General features: G+C 44.0%; 1 long non-coding RNA gene across 3 annotated transcripts in view; it reads right to left on the bottom strand.

The window, feature by feature from the left end:
* The window catches only part of LOC149119644 (uncharacterized), an 89,745-nt gene extending 67,357 nt beyond the window's left edge, over nucleotides 1–22,388 (bottom strand). For 2 of the 3 annotated variants that reach the window (XR_016227860.1, XR_016227859.1), the window contains exons 1-2: nucleotides 21,510–22,388; nucleotides 7,265–7,343 (exon numbers count right to left, since the gene is read on the bottom strand). This is a non-coding gene — a long non-coding RNA (uncharacterized LOC149119644). Of the gene's footprint in view, nucleotides 1–7,264; nucleotides 7,344–19,225; nucleotides 20,551–21,122; nucleotides 21,257–21,509 lie in introns of those variants that run through there. The other variant, XR_016227858.1, reaches the window with a different exon arrangement.
* Between the last annotated feature and the right edge of the window lie 1,938 nt (nucleotides 22,389–24,326).

Genomic DNA, 24,326 nt, shown 5'->3' with positions numbered 1-24,326 from the left:
TTTGGCTGCCTTGCCACCTCTGATAAGCAGGTACCCTCTGTAAATGCCACCATCTCAAGCCTCACACCAGCTCTCGGGCACAGGCCAAAGAAAGCCTGGGGTGGCCACCACAGGCAAATAAGCCCCGCACCCAGCCCCTGTGCACTACCAAAATGGCTCGGCTGGCAACGTGAACCCAGCTGCCCTGTGGCCCCGCCCTCAATTTTACTGACGTTTCCTTTCGCAGCCCTTGTTATCTCCTCTGAAATGCCCTTGTTCCTCCTTTTCTGTCCCTAGATTTCTTTTTTCTTTTTCCATTCCAAATTTCTTTTACCTTTGCTCGGGCCCCTTTCTTCTTTCCAGATCTCTCACGCAATTCAACTTTGCCTTACAATAAGACAAAGTTGCCATTTACTTTTGTTATCTAAGTTACCACAACATAAGGTACCCTAAGAACTGAGTTTCCCTGTTTAGTAGATGATGAAAGTTAAGACCCAGATAGGTTAACTAATTTCCCAAAAATTCTGACAACTTTTGGAAGTGAACCTATTTTTTTTCTCTTGAATAAGCCCAGTATTCCTATAGATCATGGTCTGTTTCAGGCAGCTAATTGAAAATGTGGGAAAACTGAGGTCACAGATGGGAAGGATTTTGGCCTAAAGTCGGTGAATCAGCGAATGGCAAAACTAGATTGAAAACAAGCCGCTTCCTTTGTGCAACAGAAGGGGTTGGAGCCTGAAAAGTCCTTTATCCCTCTTCTTTTAGACTCAGCTCAACTCCTGACTACTCTAAGAGGTCTCTAAATTTACCAAACCATTTCTCTTTTTTTGGCACCTCTCTATGAAAGAAAATACAAGGGAATTTCAAAAAGTTAGTGGAAATTATAATTAAAAAATAAACTTATTTTGATGCAAAAATAGAATTTCTGCATAATTTGTGAAAATGTATATAATGAAAAAAGTGAATGAATTCCAATTCTTTGTATAAAAATAAGCTTATATTTTGATTCTGTTTTTCTACACACTTTTTTTTAAAAAAGATTTATTTATTTTACTTGAAAGTCAGAGTTACACAGACAGAGAGAGAGAGAGAGAGAGAGGTCTTCCATCCACTGGTTCACTCCCCAGATGGCCACAACGGCTGGTGCTGCACCAATCCGAAGCCAGAAGCCAAGAGACTCCTCTGGGTCTCCCACGTGGGTGCAGGGGCCCAAGGACTCAGGCCATCCTCTACTGCTTTCCCAGGCCATAGCAGAGAGCTGGATTGGAAGTGGAGCAGCCAGGTCTTGAACTGGCGCCCATATGGGATGCCGGCACTAAAGGCGGTCTACACACTTTTATTTATTTATTTACTTATTTTATTTTATTTGAAAGGCAAAAGAGAGACAGACATAGAGATCTCCATCTGTCATTTACTCCTCAAATGCCCACAACAGCTAGGGCAGGGCTAACCCAAAGCTAGCGGTGTGTCTTTATATATATATGTATATATATAATGGAATATATATAGAATTATATATAAATATATAATATGTATGTATTTGTATATAAAATCCCTTTGGTTTAAGGCTTTATACTCATAATAAGATGTGTATAGTATTTTTTCTTTTTTTAACGAGTTAACAGCAACATTTTAATGTGAGAAAAGTTCAGAAACAAATTTATAATATTCTCAAAAAAAGAGTTCAGATTCAATGACTAAATTTGTATTTTCCTAAAACCTTCCCAAACATGAATTAGTGTCAAGAGTAAGAAACTGATCAGATAGTAAACATACCTGGAGATTTCTTTCAAAATCCCCAAAACAATCTACCACTATCACTCCCAAAATCTCTAATTCTATATAGTTTACAATCGATAAATTGCATTCAGAAGTCCAAAGCATTACCAAGTTGTGAAGCTAACAGGTCCCACATAACACCCAGAACTCCCTGTCCTGTGCTAGAAGTTCTGGACTACCTGTGCTTTCTTCATTTCTGCCTGCCTTAGTCATCTCTAGTTTTCCAGGAAAAGAAGTTTAAAATATCACACGACCAACCTTAATTAACTTCAAAAAATTCCTGCTGGGAGGGTGCTCTGACTGACACAGGTGATGAACCACCCAGCAGAGCAGGCCCTGGGATTCTGCATCCCACTGACTCTCTCACTGGCTGTTGTGCTCACTGGGCTAGCTTAAGAAAACCCCTCCTCAAATGCTGATGTTTATTGCATGTTTTCAAGTACCAGTAATCTCAAATATCTTGTTTCAAATTCCTTTATAGCAAATATTGAAATAGTGTTCTCACAATTTTACATTTGAAAATACCGTGTAGGAACAAGATTACAGGAAAGAGAGGGTTTAAGGCAAGACATTCATTTGGAAAACTTAATTTTTCCCAATCACCCAGACCGACATGATTATCCGTCCACCTCTTCAGCACCTCGGGGTACACAACATGCATTCAGTCAGTGGCATGGGGGGCTGTGCGTGGCAGTGCCCCAGTGAAACAGGAAAAGACTTTAGATAAGGTGTGGCCGCAGGGACATGGCGTGGAAGGGGCTGTTTCACTCTGCTGCCCCATCTGGCTCACCCGTAAATTCCCTCTCTGCAACAGTCCCATTCCCCCCAGTCACTTTCTCCTCCGAAAGGTGCTTTCTCCGAAAGGACAGGCGTCTGTCCCCAAATGGTTGACGGAGGGCTCCCGGTCACTGCTTCAGCAATGAATGTCTAGAGGTTGTTCCTTGATTCTGACTACAAATATTGTTTGTGGTGGAAAAACTGTTCTGGCCCAAATTATTTTCACTTTCGTCAATTTTTTTTTGGATCAAGAGAGAGCGGAATGTTCTCATGTGTATTCTTTCCTCTTTGAGTTTTTTCCCACTGGTTCTGCTTGAATGTAGGTAAGTTCGAAACCAGATGGCTGCCAGCAACGCAAAGAGTTGGCACACTACAAAGTTGACAGAGCCCAAAATTCAGCCTCAGGGTGCCGAGGCGTGGGCGCCTCCCTGATGCGGAGGGATCTTCACAACAGCCCGCGTAAGCATGTTCTGCTCACGTCGAGCGATGCTCTGCTCGCGTCGCTGTAAAAGCACGCAGGAGAGACATTCGTGTCCTAAGCCTGCAGCATATGTAGGGTGACCTAAACACATCTCTGCACTCCTTACTGCCACCTCCTGAAAGCCACCGTCTTTAAGAGGCTACGCGCTGAGAATTTCACTTATTTCCTCATCTAGAGAGCGGGATTCATCACAGTTCAGACCTGGTCGATGGGCAGCTGCACGGCGTTGCTGAGCGGCTGCAGCAGGGTGGAGCCCGTGGTGCTGGTGGCCGCCATGGCCGGGCCTCGCCTTGTGCCCGCCGCGGAGCTGGGCAACGCCGAGGTTGGGGCTGCAGCTGCGCGCCCACCCCTGGGCTGCCCGGGGTTGGAGCGCCCAACATTTTTTCAGAATAGATTTTTTTCCTGGTACAGAACACCCAGCATGTGTTCATGTCTCTGGTTGGTTGGCAAGGCTGTGGCCTTCCTTGGATTGGCTCCTGTATTGCATTCTTCAGGAAATTTTGATAACGGCAAAATGGGCTTCAGTCTGAGGGCTACATGCCAGTGGTAGTTACTTTTTGCTCTAGACCTGGAGTCCCTGGAAAGGCAACTCCTAGAGTAGATGAATGACCTCATGAGTCATTATCTCGTTATTATTAAAAGCCTATAAGAATGGCAATTCAGAACCCTGTAAGGCTGCTGCACCACTCCCTCAATTCAGTGAATTGATTTTAGCAAGTGGTTGATTTGCAATTGTAAGAGCAGGGTAAGGAAACTGTAAGCTGAGGGAGGGAGCCTGGGAGGCTAGGACCTGATGTTATCTAGGGCCTGCATCCAAGGCTCAGTTTCATTAGCAAAACCTGGGCGCTTTTTTAAAAATTATCTAAAACATTTTTTTGCATCATGCTTTTATTTCAATTTCTTAATGAACCCTTTTTAAAATATATATTTTATTTATTTGGAAGACAGAGTTACAGAGAGAGAGGGAGAGACAGAGACAGATCTTCCACCCACTGATTTACTCTGCAAATGGTGACAATGGCCAGGGTGAGGCCAGACGGGAAACCAGGAGGCTGGGACTCCATGTGGGTGGCAGGGACACAAGCACTTGGGCCATTTTGCTGCCTTTGCAGCAGGGAGCTAGATTAGAATCAAAGCAGCCAGGATTTGAACCAGGCTCAGAGGGGATGCTGACATGTGGTGGTGGCTTAACCTGCTGTGCCACAACGCTAGACCCCAAAACTTACTTTTAGTTCCTTGAGAATTCAGAATTCATTTTCCCATAGGAAAAATATGTTATGCATGAATATTAGGATTCTGCAGAATAACAGAACCAATCTATCTATCATCTATCTAGAGACAGAAACATTATAAGGAATTGCTAATGTGATTAGGAGGCTGAGAATTCTATCATCTCCCATGTGTAAGCTGGAGATTCAGGGAAGCCAATAGTGCAGTTCAGGCTTAGTCAGAGTATCAGGGCATCTGATGGTGTAATTCTCAGTCCGAATGCAGGAGAAGATTAATGTTCCTCCTCAAACATCCAGGTACAGAGAGCAAATTCATCCTTCTCCCACCATTTTAGTCTGTTCAGGCCCACAATGTAATGCATGATGCTTACTCACAGTGGGGAGGGCAATTTGCTTTACTTTGTCTACTGATTCAAATGCTAATCATATTAAAAAAAAAAAAAAACACCTCACAGACACATCCAAAAAGAATGTTTAGCCAAATAACTGGGCATCCTTTGAGCCAGTCAAGTTGACATGTAAATTTAACTATCACAAGTATACCCTTTGTCAACTTGACACCCATACATATATCCTTAAACCATACTTCATCACCAAGTAAGGACAATACCAAGGTCATAATTATGCCTAATTTGATATAATCATCCTGCATACAACTAAAAACTCACTAATCTCTTCTTCAGAACAGGAGATAGGGGGAGGTATTGTGGTGCAGTGGGTTAAACCCTTTCTCAAAACATCCACATCCCATATCAGAATGCCTGGGTTGCAGTCCCACTTCTTCCAATCTAGCTTCCTGCTAATGATCCTGCGAGGCAGCAGGTGATGGCCCAAGTACTTAGGTCACTGTACCCATGTGGAAGACTCAGATGGAGTTCCTGGCTCCTGGCTTCTGGCTTTGGCCTGACCCAGCCCTAGTTGCTGTGAGAATTTGGGGAGTGGACTAGTAAATGGAAAATTCTGTCTCTTTCTCTCTCACTCTGCCTTTCAAGTAAATAATCTCTTAAAAAAAAAAAAAACCAGGAAATAAATTCCTCCAATGATTTTAACTCTTTTCCTTGACATGCCATAATTATATACTATAAAGTCAACATATCTTATGTTAGGTGATAAGAAAGTAAGAGAGGAAAGAAAATAAAAATGTATATACATTGCTCAGTGACAGGATGTATCCTGAGAAATGTATCATTAGGTGATTTTATCATTGTGTAAACACTGTAGAGTATACTTAGGCAAACCTAGATGGTATAGCTCAATCACTTGATGTGATCTCTTGCTGCAATTAAAAGGCTCAGTAGACATGAGATGTATAAAGCTGCTGCCATCATAACATAGCATACTGCTTTATAGCAAACTTATTTTTATAAGTAGGGATACTCTCTATAACAGTGATTAAAAGTATAGTAAATGTATAAACCAGTAACAGGCATTTATTATCTTTTTTTTTTTATTTACTTATTTGACAGGTAGAGTTATAGACAGTGAGAGAGAGAGCGAGAAAGGTCTTCCTTCCGTTGGTTTACTCCCCAAATGGTCGCTACGGCTGGCGCTGCACAGATCCGAAGCCAGGAGCCAGGCGCTTTCTCCCATGCGGGTGCAGAGGCCCAAGCACTTGGGCCATCCTCCACTGCCTTCCCGGGCCACAGCAGAGAGCTGGACTGGAAGAGGAGCAACCGGGACTAGAACCCGGGGTGCCGGCGCTGCAGGCGGAGGATTAGCCAAGTGAGCCACAGCGCCGGGCCCTGGCATTTATTATCTTTCTCAAATATTATGCATTGTATGTATTGCACTTTTATATGGCTAGCAGTGCAATAGATTTGTTTACACCAGCATCACCACAAACATGTGACTAACACATTGCACTAGGACATTACAAGGGTCACAGTGTCATTAGGTAACAGGAATTTTTCAGTTTCAAAAGATTTATTTATTTATTTGAAATGCAGAGTGACAGAGAGAGAGGGAGAGACAGAGAGAAACTGGTTCACTCCCCTAATGGTCTCAACAGCTTGGGCTGGGCCCAGCCAAAGCCAGGAGCCTGAAATTCCATGCAGGACTCCTATATGGGTGGCAGGGGCTCAAGTACTTGGGCCTTCAGACACTGCTTTTCCAGGCACATAAGCAGGGAACTGGATTGGAAGTGGAGCATCTAGGACTTGAACCAGCACTCTGATATGGGATGCTAGCATCACAAGCAGAAGCTTAATCTGCTGTGTTACAATGCTGGCCCCTGGAGAAGGCAATTCTATAAGTCCATGGATGGTAGTTTTGGTAGAGGCATTGCATGCAAAGAAAACAAATTCATATCCAAAGTGAGTAGTCTGTCCAAATAAGAACAAAACATTTCTCATTTCATGATGGAAGCATTCCAATACAATAAGCCTGCAACCAGGTAGGTGGATGATCACCCCAGGGAATGATGCCATATCAGGATCTCGGTTTTGGTGTCTGTTCCTGAATATTCAGCAGCTGATGTGGTCAGGTCAAGCTTGTTAAGTGGAAGTTCAGGTTCCTGAGCCCAAGTAATTGCTGATTTGTCTCTGCTGTCCATTACAGTAACTACATCTATCTTGCCTTGGGCAGCTGAGTGTCACTACTTGCCACGGCCACTTCAGGATCCAATTACTCTCAGTATAGCTAGGTTTCCCAATCTAGTTACCACAATTCCCACTGTGAATTCTGGCTTATAGAACTGAGTGATCGCTGAGTTTTTAAGATGCCAGAGCTCCCCCTGCAAAGTTTGATATGCACAATTTTGACATATACGTTAAAATGAAAAAATAAATTTAAAAAATAAGTGAAAGGTATGTCTTCTGAATGCTCACAGTGCAGGTGAGTAGGTTTTAAATGGCAAATCCACTTTATGATTCCAATCTCCATAAGACTTTGATTCTTTTACATTAAATCAAGGGAGGTGCAGGATTTCCATTTCACTCACTGTAACAGCTAGCTTTGCATTACTACAGTGAAGTACCTAAGACAAGCTACTTATGAAGGAATGAAGTTTATATTTGCTCACAGTTTAGGAGGATCCAAGGTTGAGCGGTCTCTATTGGTTCAGCCATCTGGTGAGGCCAGAGATGGCAACAGTGGAGAATCTGCAGAGGAACAATCATATGGGGAGCCAAGAAGCAGGAGAAAAACAACTGGGTCCAACTTTGACTTTTTTTAAACAAAAATTTTATTTGAAAGAGTTATAGAGAGAAAATGAGAGAGAGATATCTTTCTAGCTTTTATAACCAACTATCTTGAGAGAACTACCTTTTAAGGGCATGCCCCCAATGACCTAAGGATCTCCCACTAGGTCCACCTCCCAGACATCAAAAATTGGACCAAGATTACATCCCGGGGGCCAGCATGGTGGCACAGCATGTTAACCCAAGTATCGCAATGCCAATATCCCATATGGGCTCCGGTTCATGTTGCAGGCGCTTCACTTCCAATTCAGCTCCCTGCGAATGTGCCTGGGAAAGCAGCAGAAGATGGCCCAAGTGCTTGGGCCCCTGTGCCCATGTGGGAGACCCAGATGGAATTCCTGGCTCCTGATTTCACCTGGCCAAGGTCCAGCTGTTGTGGTCATTTGGGGAGTGAACCAGCAGATGAAAGACCTCTCTCTCTCTCTCTCTCCCTCTCTTTGTAACTCTGCCTTTTAAATAAATAAATAAATAAATCTTTGAGAAAAAAAGATTCCCCCATATTAGTAGTATCAACCTTTGACTTTGGGAACCTGTCTGTATGAGTTTGAGATCTATATCCTATTTAAACTATATCTGCTCCTGGATCCCCAAAACTCATGCATGTCTTTCTCACATATAACAGTAATCATCCAATTCTCAGTATTTCCAAAGTCTTACCGCAGTCTGATGTGAATGCAAGTCGAAAGTCCAGAGTCTCACTGGAGGCTCAAGGCCAACTCATTTAGCTGTGAGCTGCTTATTTCAAGCCAAGAATAAGTTACAAACTTCCAAGATACAATAGTGGAACATTCCAAAAGCAAAGAACAGCGAAATGAGAATGAGGAATCAGGCCACAGTTAGACAAAAACCACCTGGGCAGACATTAAATGCTGAAGCTCCATGTATAGCATTGCAGGCACAATATGCCAGGGGATGGACTCCCAAGGGTTTTGGCAGCCCTGCCCCTGCGGCCTTGCTGATTGTAGGCCATGCTGCAGATCTCACATGTGGCTCCAATATGCATTTACCTGACAGGGACTCTGTGGCAGCTCCAACACATTCCTGTGTGGCCCTGCCCTATTTGGGGCTCTCTGCAGTGTCTGTGCCCTGCTGCAATAGGTCTCTGCCTGGTCCCCTACATTGTCTAAGACTTTCTTTGAAATCTGGGTGGAGGCCTCCATTTCTCCATGGCTATGTTGGACTCTGCCTATATAGCTATTCTCTGGGGTTGCACACTCATGTCTAGTTTTCTAAGGCTTACATTGCATGCTGCTTGAAGCGTTCATTGGCAGGCATTTCACATCACTGGTACCTCAACCTCTCTGGGATCTCCATTATGCATTCAATAGGCATCACCCTATTAAAGGCTCCAGACAAAGACTCTGACTCCATAACTGCCTGGCCTTCCAGGCTTTCCTTTGAAATCTTGGTGAAAGCCATCATGACTCCATAACTTTCACATTCGACGTGACCACAAAACCAGTATCACATGGATAATGCCAAGGTCTGCTGCCAGCAAGAGCTGTGCCTGGTCCTGCTTGAACCAGGGTTATAGGAGGAGCCTCAGAGCAACTTGTCAGCAATCCAGAAACCAGAACTGGCCCTGGGGTTTCATGAAACAATTCTGCCCTTCCAGGTCTCTGGGCCTGCTACTCAAGGGCAGCCCTGAAAACTTCTCAAATGCCTTTGAGGTCTTTTTCTCATTATCTCGCCTTTTAGCACATGGCTTCCTTTTACTTGCACAGATCTTTTTATCAAGTTGTTTGTTCATCTTGTTTGCCTGTCCTGAAGAAGCTTTTTCTTTCCTTCCTTTTCTGGCCAGGCTGCAAATTTTCAAATCTTTCTGTTACGCTCCTTATTGCCAATTTAAAACTTACTAAAAGCATTCAATAATACCCATGCTGTGGCCTGAATGCTTTGCTGAAATCCCCGCCACTATTTTTAGGGTCAGTTTTCCAGAAAGTCCATGTCCTATTCAATCCATAGCACTCACTGTGGGCCCATATTTTTGTTTATGTTTCCACCAACAATCCAAACAGAACCCTTTCTAACTCCCCAAACTGCAGCATTAAATGTAACACCTGTGCTTATGCATCTTCCACCATTATCTCACACCCTTTATTCTTTAAAAAAAAAAAAAAAGAAAAGAAAAAAAGATTTATTCAGGGGCTGGCGTCATGGCTCAGTAGCTTAGTCTTCCACCTGCGGCGCCGGCATCCCATATGGGTGCCGGTGCTAGTCCCGGCTGCTCCTCTTCCAATCCAGCTCTCTGCTGTGGCCTGGGATGGCCCAAGTCTTTGGGACCCTGCACCCACATGGGAGACCAAGAAGAAGCACCTGGCTCTTGGCTTTGGATCAGCACAGCTCCGGCCATTGTGGCCATTTGGGGTGTGAACCAATGGAAGGAAGACCTTTCTGTCTCTCACTGTCTGTAACTGTCAAATAAATAAATAAAAATCTTTTAAAAAAAGAGAGATTTATTCATTTATTTGAAAGTCAGAGTTACAGAAAGAAAGAAAAAGGAGAGAGAGAGAGTGAGAGAGAGAGAGAGAGATTCCAGCCGCTGGTTCATCTAGAACCTGAGGAAAAGACACCATAAACTTATATATGTTAAGCTCCATATGGGGAGCCAGCATTGTAGTGTATTGGGTTAGGCTGCTGCCTTTGATGCCGGCATCCCATATGGACATGGGTTCAAGTCCCTGCTGCTCCACTTCCAATTCAGCTCCCTGCTGATGTGCCTGTGAAAGCAGCTGAAGATGGCCCAAGTCTTTGGGCCCCTGTACCCACGTGGGAAACTTGGGAGAAGCTCTTGGCTCCTGGCTTCAGCCCAGCCATTTGGGAGTGAAGCAGTGGATGGAAGATCTCTCTCTCTCTGTCTCTGTATCTCCCTCTCTCTCTCCAACTCTGCCTTTCAAATGAATACTATATATATATATATATATATTTGACAGGCAGAGTGGACAATGAGAGAGAGAGACAGAAAGGTCTTCCTTTGCCGTTGGTTCACCTTCCAATGGCTGCCGTGGCTGGCGCGCTGCGGCCGGCGCACCGCACAGATCCGATGGCAGGAGCCAGGTACTTCTCCTGGTCTCCCATGGGGTGCAGGGCCCAAGCACTTGGGCCATCCTCCACTGCACTCCCTGGCCACAGCAGAGAGCTGGCCTGGAAGAGGGGCAACCGGGACAGAATCCGGCGCCCCGACCAGGACTAGAACCCTGTGTGCCAGCGCCGCAAGGCGGAGGATTAGCCTAGTGAGCTGCGGCGCCGGCCGAAAATAAATATTTTTTTTAAAAAAGCTCCACATGGAATTTTATAGGAGTACTATAAAACTCCCAAGTGGCTTTATGTCTGTAGAGACACTCTCAGCCCCCACAACTCATAAAAGAAGGGGCTGGGAGGTGCTCTTTCTCTTCTGCTAGAGACCATAACTGGAGGAGGTACTGAGATGCTCTGTCTCCCCTCACCCACCCTGCTCTCCTCTGGCCTGCTGCCCACTTAGGACAGGTATCTCTCTCTGTGGGGCAATCCATGCTCACATGCGTATGTTCACTTTCTCACCTTCTGAATAAAATTTGCCTTATATATGTCAAAACTAAGAATTCTTGCAATAAAGATAAATAAACCTCCTCCCCCACAACAGTTCCTGCCACCCGTGTGGGAAACCTGGATTGTGTTCCTTGGTCCTAGCTTTAGCCCCAGGCCAGCCCTGAGTGTTTCAGTCATTTGGGGGATGGGCCTGTGGATGGGCGAGCTCTTTCTCTGTCTGTCCTTCTCTCTCTCTTTCTCTGTGTGTCTGCTTCTCAAATAAAGCATGATAAAAATCAAATCATAGGGCTGGTGCTGTGGCGTGGCAGGTAAAGTTGCCGTCTGCAATGCTGGCATCCCATATGGGTGCCGGTTGGAGTTGCTGCTGCTCCACTTCTGATCCAGTTCCCTGCTAATGTGCCTGAGAAATCAGTGGAAGATAAATCAAGTGCTTGGGCCCTTGCCACCCACGTGGGATGTGGGATGGATTGCTAGGCTCCTGGCTTGGCTTGGCCCAGCCGCAGCCATTGTGGCCGTTTGGGGAATGAACCAGTGGATGAAAGATATCTTTCTTTCTTTAATTGCCTTTCAAGTAAATAAATGAAATATTAAAAAAGAAAATGAATGAAAAGAAAAAAAAAACAAAAGAAAGAAAAAGAACAAAAAGGACAGTTCTTAATCAACAAATCACACTCTGTTTCCTCCTATCTTTTTCCTGACCTCTAACACACACACACACCTGTACACACACACAATGTGTGCACACACATGAGTAAACATACTAGGTGTACACTAGCTAGGTGAAATAGATTGTTACTGAAGACCAAGAATAATATTTAGAAGCTGTGGAATGCAGCCTAGAAACATATTCTAAGATGTATAGATGGAATTCCCACTTGCAAATAAAGATTCTGGATTTGGCCTAGCCCCTACCCTCAAATAGTTCTAGTTAGCAAATAAAATCTTTTCTAAGGGCCAGGAAAGTATGTTAAATGAGTGAATTCACCAGACAGAGACAGCATGGAATTGTACAAGCTATCCAACAGCAGAATGCATGCTCTGTGTGATGACATTATTTTTTTATTTTTTTAAAGATTTATTTATTTAGTTGAAAGAGTTACACAGACAGAGGAGAGGCAGAGAGAGAGAGAGAGAGAGAGAGGGCTTCCATCCCCCGGTTCACTCCCCAGTTGGCCGCAACAGCCGGAGCTGTGCTGATCCAAATCCAGGAGCCAGGAGCCTCTCCCGGATCTCCCACGTGGGTTCAGGGGCCCAAGGACTTGGGCCATCTTCCACTGCTTTCCCAATCCGTAGCAGAGAGCTGGATTGGAAGAGGAGCAGCCAGGATTAGAACCAGCACCCATAGGGCACTGCAGGCGGCGGCCCTACCGGCTAAGCCACAGCACCGGCCCCACAGTTTTATTTATTTTATTTTTTAAATGAGGCAATTGAGAGCTTGGACACTGAACTTCAAAAGATCTGACCACTTGCAAAAAGTTCACCCTAAAAATAAACTTTTTTGCTCTTTTAAATTTTAGTTAATTTATATATTTGAGAGAGAGAGAGAGAGAGAGAGAGATCCCATGTACTGGTTCACTCCCCCAGGTGACTGTAATATTAGAGACTTGAGGAATTAGCTCCCTTTGAAACTGATTAGTACTGCCTGGATCTCCTGCCAGCTTCATGCAGATGACAGGGATTGGATAAGAAAGGTGAAATGAAGATACGACACTTGAGAAGTGATGGAGTCATCATTTCTGGGAGATCTTTGATGCTCATCTCCGTTACTCTGCAGGTGTGTGGCCCACAGCCACCTCAGCTGCAACCTGATTTCCTGCCAGCTTCCTCCTGGTGCCTGTTCCAGAAGGTCCTTCCTGGACAGCTTGCCGGGTGGGAGCATCAAGGTTGTGGTGTGTAGGGGAAGTCTGGTAGCTGAGGCAGGGAGGGGCACCTTCCAAGGTCTCCTTGGGAGTTTGCATATGTTTGGGAGAGGATAAAGAGCAGCAGAACCCTGGGGCCACTTATCCTCAGGGCAAGGGTGTGCTGCCCAGCATCTGAATACTGCAACAGCCACAGGGAATGACAGAAGTATGGCTGCTGGGAGGAGGTTGTGAGGGTGAGACGCAAAAAAGTGTCACTGAGGAGGCAGGCATTGTGGTACAGTGGGCGAAGCTTCCACGTGCGATGCCGGCATCCCATATGGGCGCCAGGTCGAGATCCAGCTGCCCCACTTCCAATCCAGCTCCCTGCAAATGGCCCGGGAAAGCCGTGAAAGATGGCCCAAGTGCTTGGGCCCCAGCCACCCATTTTGGAGACCTGAAAAATGTTCCTGCCTCCTGGCTTCGGCCTGGCCCAACCCAGCCATTTTGGCCATTTGGGGAGTGAACCAGTGGATGGGAAATCTCTTTGTCTCTCCCCCTCTCTCTGTCACTCTGCCTTCCAAATAAATTAAATTATATATGTGTGTGTGTGTGTGTGTGTGTATAATCTTTAGTTCTAGACAACATTGCTCATCCCTCTATTTTACCATCTGTTTCCTGACAGTGTTATATATTTCTGTTAGCCATCACAGAGCACACCGGACACCGGAGTAAGGGAAAGAGTTTATTGGGGAAAACCCAGCAGACTGGAGGGAAGGGGCGAAGAGGGAGAAGGAGAGTAAGAGAGAAAGAGGAGAGAAGAGAGGAGAGGGGGGAGTGAGAGAGGAGAAAAGGCTAGAGAGAGTGAGCAGGAGAGAAGCGAGAAGCCAAGCGAGCAGGAGAGAGCAGAGCAGGAGAGAAGAACCAAGAGAGCAGGTGTTCAGGAACAGGTCCTTTTAAAACTTTGCCCGAGGGCGGGCAGGGAAGCAGGAGCAGCAAATCCCATTAGGATGGGGGTGGAGCTTGACAACAGAGGTTGGGCCATGTGGCCACTGGGCTTCCAGCAATGGGGGGGGGGGGGGGCTAGAGCTTGGGATGTAAATCAGGGTGTAGATCGTGCCATAGATAAAACTTCGCCAGTTTCCTAACAGACAGTGACACAAAATAACATTGTGCTGTTTTTACTTATAGGAGTTTGAGGAATCCGAACTGAGAGACTGTCATTGCTCGAAATTATAAAAAATAAAACTGCCTTGGAACAACATTTGTATTTTTCCTTTTTGCAAAAGAAAAAGATACAAGGAAATTATGCTGTTTTCACACTGAACTTACTCAGATGACCATATGAAAGAATTTTTGTTGAGAGGGAGGGCCGCTTCATTTGGAAGTGAGGAAGAATTTCTCTCTCTCTCTCTCTCTCTGTCTTTAAGATTTAGTTATGGGGCTGGCGCGTGGCAAAGTGGGTAAAGCCACCACCTGCAGTGCTGGTATCCTATAATGGGGCCAGTTTGAGTCCCAGCTGCTCCACTTCCGGTCCAGCTCTCTGCTATGGCTTGAGAAAGCAGTCAAAGATGGCCCAATCTTTTGGTCCCTGCACCCTCATGGGAGAACCAGAAGAAGCTCCTGGCTCCTGGCTTCAAATTGGCACAGCTCTGGCCATTGCCGCCATCTGGGGAGTGAACCAGAAGATGGAAGACCTCTCTCTCTCTGCCTCTGCCTCTGCCTCTCTGTAACTCTGCCTTTCAAATAAATAATAAACCTTAAAAAAAAAAACTTATTTACTTGAAAGGCAGAGTTACAGAGAGAGTGGCAGAGGCAGAGAGAGAGAGAGAGAGATCTCGCATTTGCTGGTCCACTCCCCAAATGACCGTAACAGCCTGGGCTAAGTTAGGCTGAATCCAGGAGCAAACAGCTTCTTTTGGGTCTCCCACTTGAGAGCAGGGGCCCAAACACTTGGGTCATCTTCCACTGCTTTTGCAGGTGTATTAGCATGGAGCTGGATTGAAAGTGGAGCAGCCACAAGAACAGGTGCTCATAATGGATACCAGTGTCGCAGAAAGCAGCTTAACCAGCTGTGCCAGAATGCAACTTCCCGCCCCTACCTCAGTTTCTTGAGAAGCCCTAGTTTTAATGTGTGTCAGAATCATTTGGAGGGCCTGATAAAACACAGATTGCTGGGCTGTGTCCTCTGTTTCTTTTCCAGTAGGTCTAGTAAGGGGCCTAGAATTACACATTTCTAGGAATTTTCCACATGATGCTGACGCTGATGATCTACTGAACTGACAAATTTTTGAGCACTACTGATCCCTAAAAGCCTATCAGATTAATAGTTCTCAAACAAAAACATAGCTTTATGTGAAGGAGCTGAATACCTCAATTTGAATAGGATTAACCTAACTGAGAGATTATGAGAAATCACGTGAGGCCCTGGGTGGTATGTATGGCTATTCCCTCCCTTAACCCCTAGTCCTCATTGCCTTCAATACTCATAATTGGCACTAGGTCAAGTTCTGGTGGATTATCTTATCAGTGATTAATCAGTTTCCAAGAAGTCAGCTGCAACTACCTTTTACCCTTTCTCATCCAATTTCATCCTTTTTGAAGGAGTAAATTCTGGTGTGCTAAAGAATCACCTGGAGCTACAGTTATTTGTTTATTATTTATTATTTGTTTCCTATATTTTTCTAAAATATAACAACTTGAGGCCAGTGTTATGGTATAGTAGGTTAAGGTACTGCCTGCAACACCAGCATCCCATATCGGAGCACTGGTTTGAGTCCTTGCTGCCCCTCTTCCAATCCAGCTCCCTGCTAATGTCCCTGGGAAAGTAGCAGAAGATGGACCAAGTGCTTGGGCCCCTGCCACCCACATGGGAGACCCAGATGGAGTTCCAGATTCCTAGCTTCCACCTGGCCCAGCTCCAGCCCTTGTGGTCATTTGGGGGAGTGAACCAGCAGGTAGAAGTTCTTTCTGTCACTCTGCCTTTCAAATAAATAAATACACAAATAAATCTTTTTTAAAAAATACACAACTCATTTCTCACAATTCTGTGGGTTGTTTGGGTTTTCCTGAGAAATTATGAATTTTGTAGCACTGCCAGGAGTCACTTGTGCAGCTGCTGTCAACTGGAAATTTGACTAGGGCTGGAAACTAGAACACTGATTTAGTCACTGGTTTAGCACCTTAGTTTGAGCAGTTAAAGTGCCTGGAGGGGGCTGGGCCTCTCTCTCTAGGAAGGTAGTCAGAATTTTACAGGGCTTCAAAATTTTCTATGACTCCATTTCCCCAACATTCTATTTAAAATTGTGATGAAATATAGAGTGTAAAACCTGCCCTTTTAGCTGTTTCAGGTGCACATCCAGCAATACTTAAAACATTAAAATGTTATACAATTATTAATACATGAAAATTTTGTGAAACTGTCATCACTATATATTTCCAGAACACTTTCATATCCTCCAAAGAAATCCCTTCCACATAGGAGCCACTCCCCGTTCCTCCCTCCCTTCAGCCCTTGGCAGACACTAGCCTTGTTAACTTTATGGACTTGCTCAATGTGGCTATTTCATATAGGAAGAGCCATACAAGATGCAGCTTCTGTGTATGGCTTCTTTAACATAATGTGTCATTAGCATTATTAAGATATAATTCGCATCTCGTATAGTTCAACCATGTATACAATTCAATGGTTTTTAATTTGTTCACAGAGTTATACAACCATCACCACAGTCAATTTTTGTTACCCAGCGAAGAAACTCCATGAGTAGTCATTCCTCATGTCCTCCTACCCTCCCCTCTAGCACCTAGACTCAGGCAATCACTAATCTGCTGCCTCATATTTTCCTATTCTGGGCATATTTTTATATTCATCCTATATAACTGTAATTACATACCCTTTGATCGAAGTCTTTCCATCTGTTCCTTGCTCCAACTAACCAAGCCTCTGGTAACCACCATCCTACTCTCTACTTTTATAAAACCAATTTCAAAAATTTCCATACATGAGTGAGATTGTGTGGTATTTGTCTTCCTGTGTCTGGTTTATTTCACTCAACATAATGTCCTCCAGGTTCATCCATGGCATCACAAATGATAGAATTTCATCTGTTTGGATGGATGAATATTATTTCATTGTGCATAAATACCACATTTTCTTTGTCCATTCATCTGTTGATGTACTTTTAGGCCGATTCAATATTGTAGCTAGTGAGACTGGTGCTGTGGTACAGCTCCACTTCTGGTTCAGCTCCCTAATAATGTATCTGGGAAAGCAACAGAAGATGGCCCTAGTGCTTGGGCCCCGTCACCGCTGTGGGATATCCGGATGCAGTTCCTAGCTCCTGGCTCTCTCTGTAAGTCTGCCTTTCAAACAAATAAATATTTTTAAAATAAAAGAGATAAAACATAAAGTATGTCTAAGAGACCTCTCTCTCTTACAGAGTATTAGAAATATCAGTTGCTAGGGCCGGCATTGTGGCGTAGTAGGTAGTCACCACCCGAGACACCAGCATCCTATATGGGCACTTGTTTGAGTCCCAGCTGCTTCACTTCCACACTTCCAATCCAGCACCCTGCTAATGTGCCTGGGAAAGCAGCAGAAGATGGTCCAAGTGCTTGGACCTCTACCACCCATGTGGCAGATCCAGATGAAGTTCCAGGCTCTTGGCTTCATCCAGGCCCAGCCCCAGCTGTTGTGGCCATTTGGGAAGTGAACCAGCGTTGGAAGATTCTCTCTCTGTAATTCTGCCTTTCAAATAAATAAAATAATCCTTTAAAAATGACAGAGAGCTAGCATTTTTGTAATGGTAGAGATGGAGAAAGCAGAAAGAGATACACGACTTATTTAAAGAAATATTGGCAAGGGCCGGCGCCGCGGCTCAATAAGCTAATCTTCCGCCTGCGGCGCCAGCACACTGGGTTCTAGTCCCGGTCGGGGCACCGGATTCTGTCCCGGTTGCCCCTCTTCCAGGCCAGCTCTCTGCTATGGCCCAGGAGTGCAGTGGAGGATGGCCCAAGTGTTTGGGCCCTGCACCCCATGGGAGACCAGGAGAAGCACCTGGCTCCTGCCTTCGGATCAGCGCAGTGTGCTGGCCGCGGCAGCCATTGGAGAGTGAACCAACAGCAAAAGGAAGACCTTTCTCTCTCTCTCTCTCACTGTCCACTCTGCCTGTCAAAACAAACAAACAAAAAAACAAAACAAAACAAAACAAAAAAAAGAAATATTGGCAAGAAATTCCCAAATGTGGAAAGATTAAAAAAAAAATCCAAGACCAGGAAATCAGATGTCTCCAATTAAATTCAACCCAAAGAAGAGATCACTAAGATACATTATAATAAAAATTCAGGACAAAAAGGAATTATCTCAACTGCAATAGACAAGAAAGCACATCACATAAAGGGGAGATCTGGTATTCATATAGCTATTAGTGGATTTCTTAGCAGAAACATTGCAGATCAAGAGATGGTGAGAGGATATTTTCTAAAGGGCAGAAGGAAAAAAATCTCTAACAACAAACAATACTTTAACCAGTAAAGCTGTCCTTCAGAAATGAGTGAGAAGTACTTTCCCAGATAAACAAAAGCTAAGGGAGTTCATCACCTCAAGGCCTGCATTAGAGGAAATTCTTTTTTTTTTTTTTAAGATTTTTTTTTTATTTATTTATTTGAAAGAGCTACAGAGAGAAGTAGAGACAGAGAAAGAGGTCTCCCATCCACTCCCCAGATGGCCGAAACGGTCAGAGCTGTGCCGATCCGAAGCCAGGAGCCAGGAGCCAGGAGCCTCTTCCGGGTCTCCCATGTGGGTGCAGAGGACCAAGGACCTGGGCCATCTTCTACTGCTTTTTCAGGCACAGCAGAGAGCTGGATCAGAAGTGCAGCAACTGGAACTCGAACCAGTGCCCATATGGGATGCCCGCATTGCAGGCAGTGGCTTTACCTGTTATGCCATAGTGCCAGCCCCAAAAGTATAATTTTTAATGTGATCAAAGTACAGTTGTTTTCAGCGTAAAAATGATCAGTTTTAAGTATAAGATGTTTTGTGTAAGCCAAATGATAACAAAAGTAAAAACCTACAGTAAATACACAAAACATAAAAAGGAAAAATTCCATACACTATGGAAATTCAGTTCACAAAGGAAGATAGCAAGAGAGGAAGAAAGAATCTACCAAACAAGCAGAAAAGAAGGACCCAAATGACAATAGTAAGACTTTATCAAAAATTATCTTTACTAAATGGATAAAATTCTCCAATCAAAAGACCTGGAGCAGCTGAGTGTATAAAAATTAAATAACAAGAGATTCACTTCAATTTTACTGACATACAGACTAAAAGTGAAGGGATAGAAAAAGATATTCCAGGCAAATAAAAATCAAAAGTGTGTAGGAGATACTGGACAAAACAGTCATTAAGTCGGAAATTATTAAATTCCATTTTATTCCCAGTGTAAATAAATATTTTTTATTTGTATGTCTTGTGATTTTTATTGTGGATAGTACACATTTGTAATATATTATTTTAAAAATATTTATTTAACTTATTTGAAAGGTAGAGTGACAGAAGAGACAGACGGACACACACACACACACACACAGAACTTTCATCTGCTGATTCACTCTCCAAATGCCTGCAACAGGCAGAGCTGGGCCAGGCCGAAGACAGGAGCCAGGAACTCCATGTGGATCTCCCAAGAAGTGGGTGGCAGGGGCCCAAGCACTTGGGTCATCTTCTGCTGCCTTCTCAGGTGCAATAGCAGGAAGCTGGATGGGAGCAGAGCAGCCAGGACTCAAACTGGTACTCCAATATGCAATGCTGGCATCGCAAGCAGTGGTTTAATCAACTGAGCCAAAATGCCGGCCTCTAATATATAATTAAATAGGTATACGTAATATTCAAATGTTACAATGACATCATTCTTTACATACAGTCCTTCTCTGTCCCCAGTGCTTGTTGCTGGTCCTTTTTAGGTTATAGTTATCTTTCTTTGCAGATTGGCTCTGATTTGTGACACTCTTCCAAGGCCTAGCTGAGATACTTAAAATTCTTCCTTCTGCATACATGGAGCCCAAAGGTCAGCCAGATTTTTAAGTAAATCACTCTTACGTGCATATTTGCATTCTTTTCAGGCCTTTTCTGGGCGAGTGTATAGCCCTGGTGATGCCCATGCTCTGCTTGATTCTCCAGTGTCTATGAGAGCTTTCAAACACCTTTATTCCCTCAGGTATCTTCTGCCCTCTACTCGTCCAGGGTGTTTTCGTTTGTCTGCCACTTGCCCCATCTCTTGGCCTTTGCTCCATGTGTCTGTGAATAATGTGTGTCTTTAAATGCTTTAACTGGGCACCACTTTGGAGGCTGAGAGAATTCTGAGGTGTGTGCAACCAAAGCAAGCCCTGAGCCCTGAGGCAAATCAAAATGCCCAATTACAGTGCTTTGAGAACAAGACCCACATCACTCCTTGCAGCACCAGCAGGCAACATTAGAAACACAGCCAGCTGCCACGCTGGCTGGAAAATGCAGAGTACTTAGGTGGGTAACCCAAAACAACACAATGCTCTCTTTATGAATTTTAGCAGCCTTTCTTCATGAAGCAGTTGTTCTGGTTTTAATTAGATTCCAGAGTTCCAAAGCTGTTCATTCTGACAGTTTCCTTGTACTTTAATGGTTGTTGCAGTAGATGGATGGATTTTTGGAGTACTCTCCTCTGGCATTCTCAGGGTATGGCTCCCCACTCAACAGTTCATTTTGACTACCAAATTTTTAAATCACGCAGCAAGGATGAAAGAAAACTACATTAGGCTCTACCATTAATATACTACTAAGCTTATAACCACTTAACTATTCATGCATTTGTTCATGTGGTGTTTTGATGTGTTTCAAAGTAAATTTGCATTTCTACATGTATACAATTGAGTTCAATATTTCTTTAAACAGTATTTTTAATATATGCTCACTGATCTTTGACTTTTATAATCTCTTTTTAATAATTTTTAAAATTTTCATTTGAAAAGGGGAGAGACCCAGAGAGGTATCTTCCACCCACTGATTAACTCCTCTAAATGCCTGCAACAGACTCAATCCAGGTCTCCCATGTGGCAGCACTTGAACCATCATCTGCTGCTTCCCAGGGAGTGCATTAGCAGAAAGCTGGAATCAGGAGTGGACCTGGGACTTGAATCTAGGCATTCTGACATGGGATGCAGACATCCCAAGTGCTATTTTATTTTAAAGATTTATTTATTTATTTGAAAGTCAGAGTTACACAGAGAGAGAGAGGCAGAGTGAGAGAGGGAGAGGTCTCCCATCCGATGGTTCACTCACAAAATGGCCGCCACGGCCGGAGCTGTGCGGATCAGAAGCCAGGAGCCAGGAGCTTCTTCCTGGTCTCCCACACAGGTGCAGGGGCCCAAGGACTTGGGCCATCTGTTACTGCCTTCCCAGGACACAGCAGAGAGCTGGATTGGAAGTGGAGCAGCCAGGTTTCAAACCGGCGTCCATATTAAGTGCCGGCAGCGGCTTCACCCGCTAAGCTATACCACCGGCTCCTCAAGTGACATTCTAACCCCTGCACAAAACATGTTGCTTTTTGATAAACTAGAAACCTCCCAGCATGCTGATATAGCCACGAAACATATGATAATTTACACTATGATGAGGTTGATAGGATTTGGGGCTATTTAAAGAAACGTAACAGGGAGTGTGGCCTACCTTTTTTTTATCTGATGATTTTCTCCGTAGCATGCCTATAAATCCGCCACCGGCTTGTGCACCATCAGCGATCAGCATGTCAACAGCTCTGGCAGCAGTCTGTCCCAAGTTTGGACGGCTCAGAGTACTCAGATATCCTTATTTATACAGCATTACCAACAAGATGAACAAACGCTTTCTACCATAGCAAACAGCCTTTCCCGGTTGTAAAGAGCCCTCCCCCAGGTCTTGTCTTCTCTTCTCCATAAAATGTCCTTGTCATTGTAATTGCTTTTCACTGGTAACAATTTGCAGGGTCCCCACCCAGCTGCTAATTCAACCTTCTATTCTTTATTAATGTCTTTTTTAAATAGCTCTGCCCGGAAGCTAAGGTCGAACTCCCACTAAAGAAAGCGTTTGAGCAGTTTTTTTTTTTTTTTTTTTTTTTTTTTTAAAACCCCTGTGTCCGGGGACTGACTTTTCAATAGATCGAGCGAGGGAGCTGCTCTGCTACGTACGAAACTCCGAGTCAGAAGCGAGTCGTTTAACGCCAGGTTCCCCACGAACGTTCGTTGCGTGGCGGGCGAGACAGCGGCCGCTTTTCTGGCAGCACCACGTTTCCCAGGACGAAGGGCTTTCCGCACCCGCCCCGGGTTTCTACGCGCGCTGAGGGCGCGTTGCACGCCGCCAAGGTGAGCGCACGGCGCGGCCACCGGCGGGGACGGCGGGGGACGAGTAATTTTCTTTCACCCTTTCTTCTGATATGGAACGAGTGTGATTACGTCTTTTTCCCTTTAAGTTCAGATCCTAGTGCAGCTTGTCGGTCTCCTTTACTGCAAACCAGACTCAGTACTTCTTTGGCAATTTTATGTTCATGCTGCCATCTGGTGACCAAATCATGCAATGGCTGCCTTTTTTTTTTTTTTTTTTAAGTCCCAGCGTAGCTGGGGTGGGGAACTACGTGTCAAGAAAATGACAAGCCTAGAATCGGTGTCATCTGAATCTCTGTAGAAGAGACCTTGGTTTCTTCCTGTTGTGTTGCATTTGGAAGCCCAAATTAGAAGATTGGGATGCAGCTAATCGTAGGCATAGAATGTGCCCGGAGCATTTCCATTTGGGTCTGACTAGCTAACCGAATTTAAACAAGTTACTTTCTCTTTTATTATTTCGGTTTCTACATATGTGATCCCAAAGGGTTTCTATAGTGTTGCCAAGCACTAGTGAAGGTGAACGTAGGTCATGAAGGGGAGGAAGTGAAGTGGAGGATTGAGGGCTGGTGGGGGCAGGGATATAAAGCCTGCAGGCAGTAAACCAGTAAATGGTCAGTGGCTGTTTAGGACTTGTTTGCATTTAAACAATATAGGTTTCTTGCTTCTGCCATTTCTTTAGTTTTTAAAAAGTTGTTATTTATTTATTTGAAAGGCAGAGTGACAAACAGAAATCTTCCATGAGCTGTTTCATTCCCCAAAATGGCTACCATGGCCCGGGGCTGGCCCAGACCAAAGCCAGGATTCTTCAGGATTCTGCCATTACTTTACCCTTAAAAGCCAGCACTGGACATGTTCTGTGTCCAATATGAATGTCACCCGCAGTTAGCAGATCAGTACTATTTTGGAGGCCTAATCCCCGGGCGTCCCAGGAAAAAAATACTGGAACAGCCAATGAAAGTGAGCTGCAAGGCTGGCTACCCTCCTGGAACCAGATCTGGCCAGTTTATGACTTGTTCTTTTGTCCTTTCATTCTTAAGGTGTTTTTGTAAGACAAAGGGTTTTACTTTCAATGCCTGTTGATTCTTGTTTAAGAACATTTTACCTAATCCAAAGTCTAAAAACCGTAGAACATTTGAATAATTTTAGGAATTTCTATCGGAAAGAGATTTAGAAGCAGGGTAAGCCAATCATCTGGATGGGTGCTTCATAAATTTCAGGACAAGGATCTGGGTGACATTTAGAGGCCTAGTGACCATAATTTTTTGGTATCGTGTGCTTAAGATACAACAAGCTGGAACCGATTAAATTCCATAGTGGGTCGGATTTTGGTGATATTAGTAGTCCATGTCCTTTAGGAAAGAAATTTAAGACTGGTATAGGTGGTCTGATAATACTGTTGATAGTGGTAGTCTTTTTAGGTTCTGTGTGTCATGCAGGTTGAGATCCCATTTGTTATAAGACTATTACTTTCACAGCCATTTTTTTCTTTCTACGGACTGATATCAAAGTGGTTGTAACTAGAGTCTTCTACAGGTATGCTTGTTTATTTTTATAACATACCATGATGATTACAGTGATTTGTAAACTGCATACAAATTCTACAGTTCTCCTTAGAGAAATCTGACATGCAAGGCAGTTTTGCCAACATAGATTTAGTCCACTAAAATGCAACCAGTTATCTAAGTAAATCCATGGTCCTCTCCTCTTAGATCCCATGCTGTCACCAGCTTTTAGATGAAGAGCAAAGAAATAAATATTCCTTCATTTTGATTTATTGATTTATACAGCAAAACACTCCTTTTCTCAGACTTATTTAATTAGAAATTTGTGAAAATTTAAATTAGGGTGAAATCATAGTTTAAAGAGATTCAGGATTATATTTTAAAAATAACTTAAGTACATTTCATCTCCCAAATATGCAAAACATAGAAGGTCTTGAGTTGTAGGCTTATGCTCCAGTTTGATTTGAGGGGTCTTCAGGAAGGTTCTTTTAGAAATTATCTTCCAGACTGAAATTTTAGTATTAGATTTCTTTTTCTTTGATTAGACATTGTTTTCTCAAAGGTATCACTTTGCTTTGCAATCTCCTTCATTTGGAACTACAAGTCTTAAGGCATTTCCCTGTGAA

Source organism: Oryctolagus cuniculus, chromosome X (genome assembly GCF_051225735.1).
Source record: "Oryctolagus cuniculus isolate XC-2025 breed Fujian yellow rabbit chromosome X, ASM5122573v1, whole genome shotgun sequence".
Classification (NCBI taxonomy): domain Eukaryota; kingdom Metazoa; phylum Chordata; class Mammalia; order Lagomorpha; family Leporidae; genus Oryctolagus; species Oryctolagus cuniculus.
Note: the sequence above shows the minus strand (reverse complement) of the source record. Positions and strands in the feature narration are given on the sequence as shown.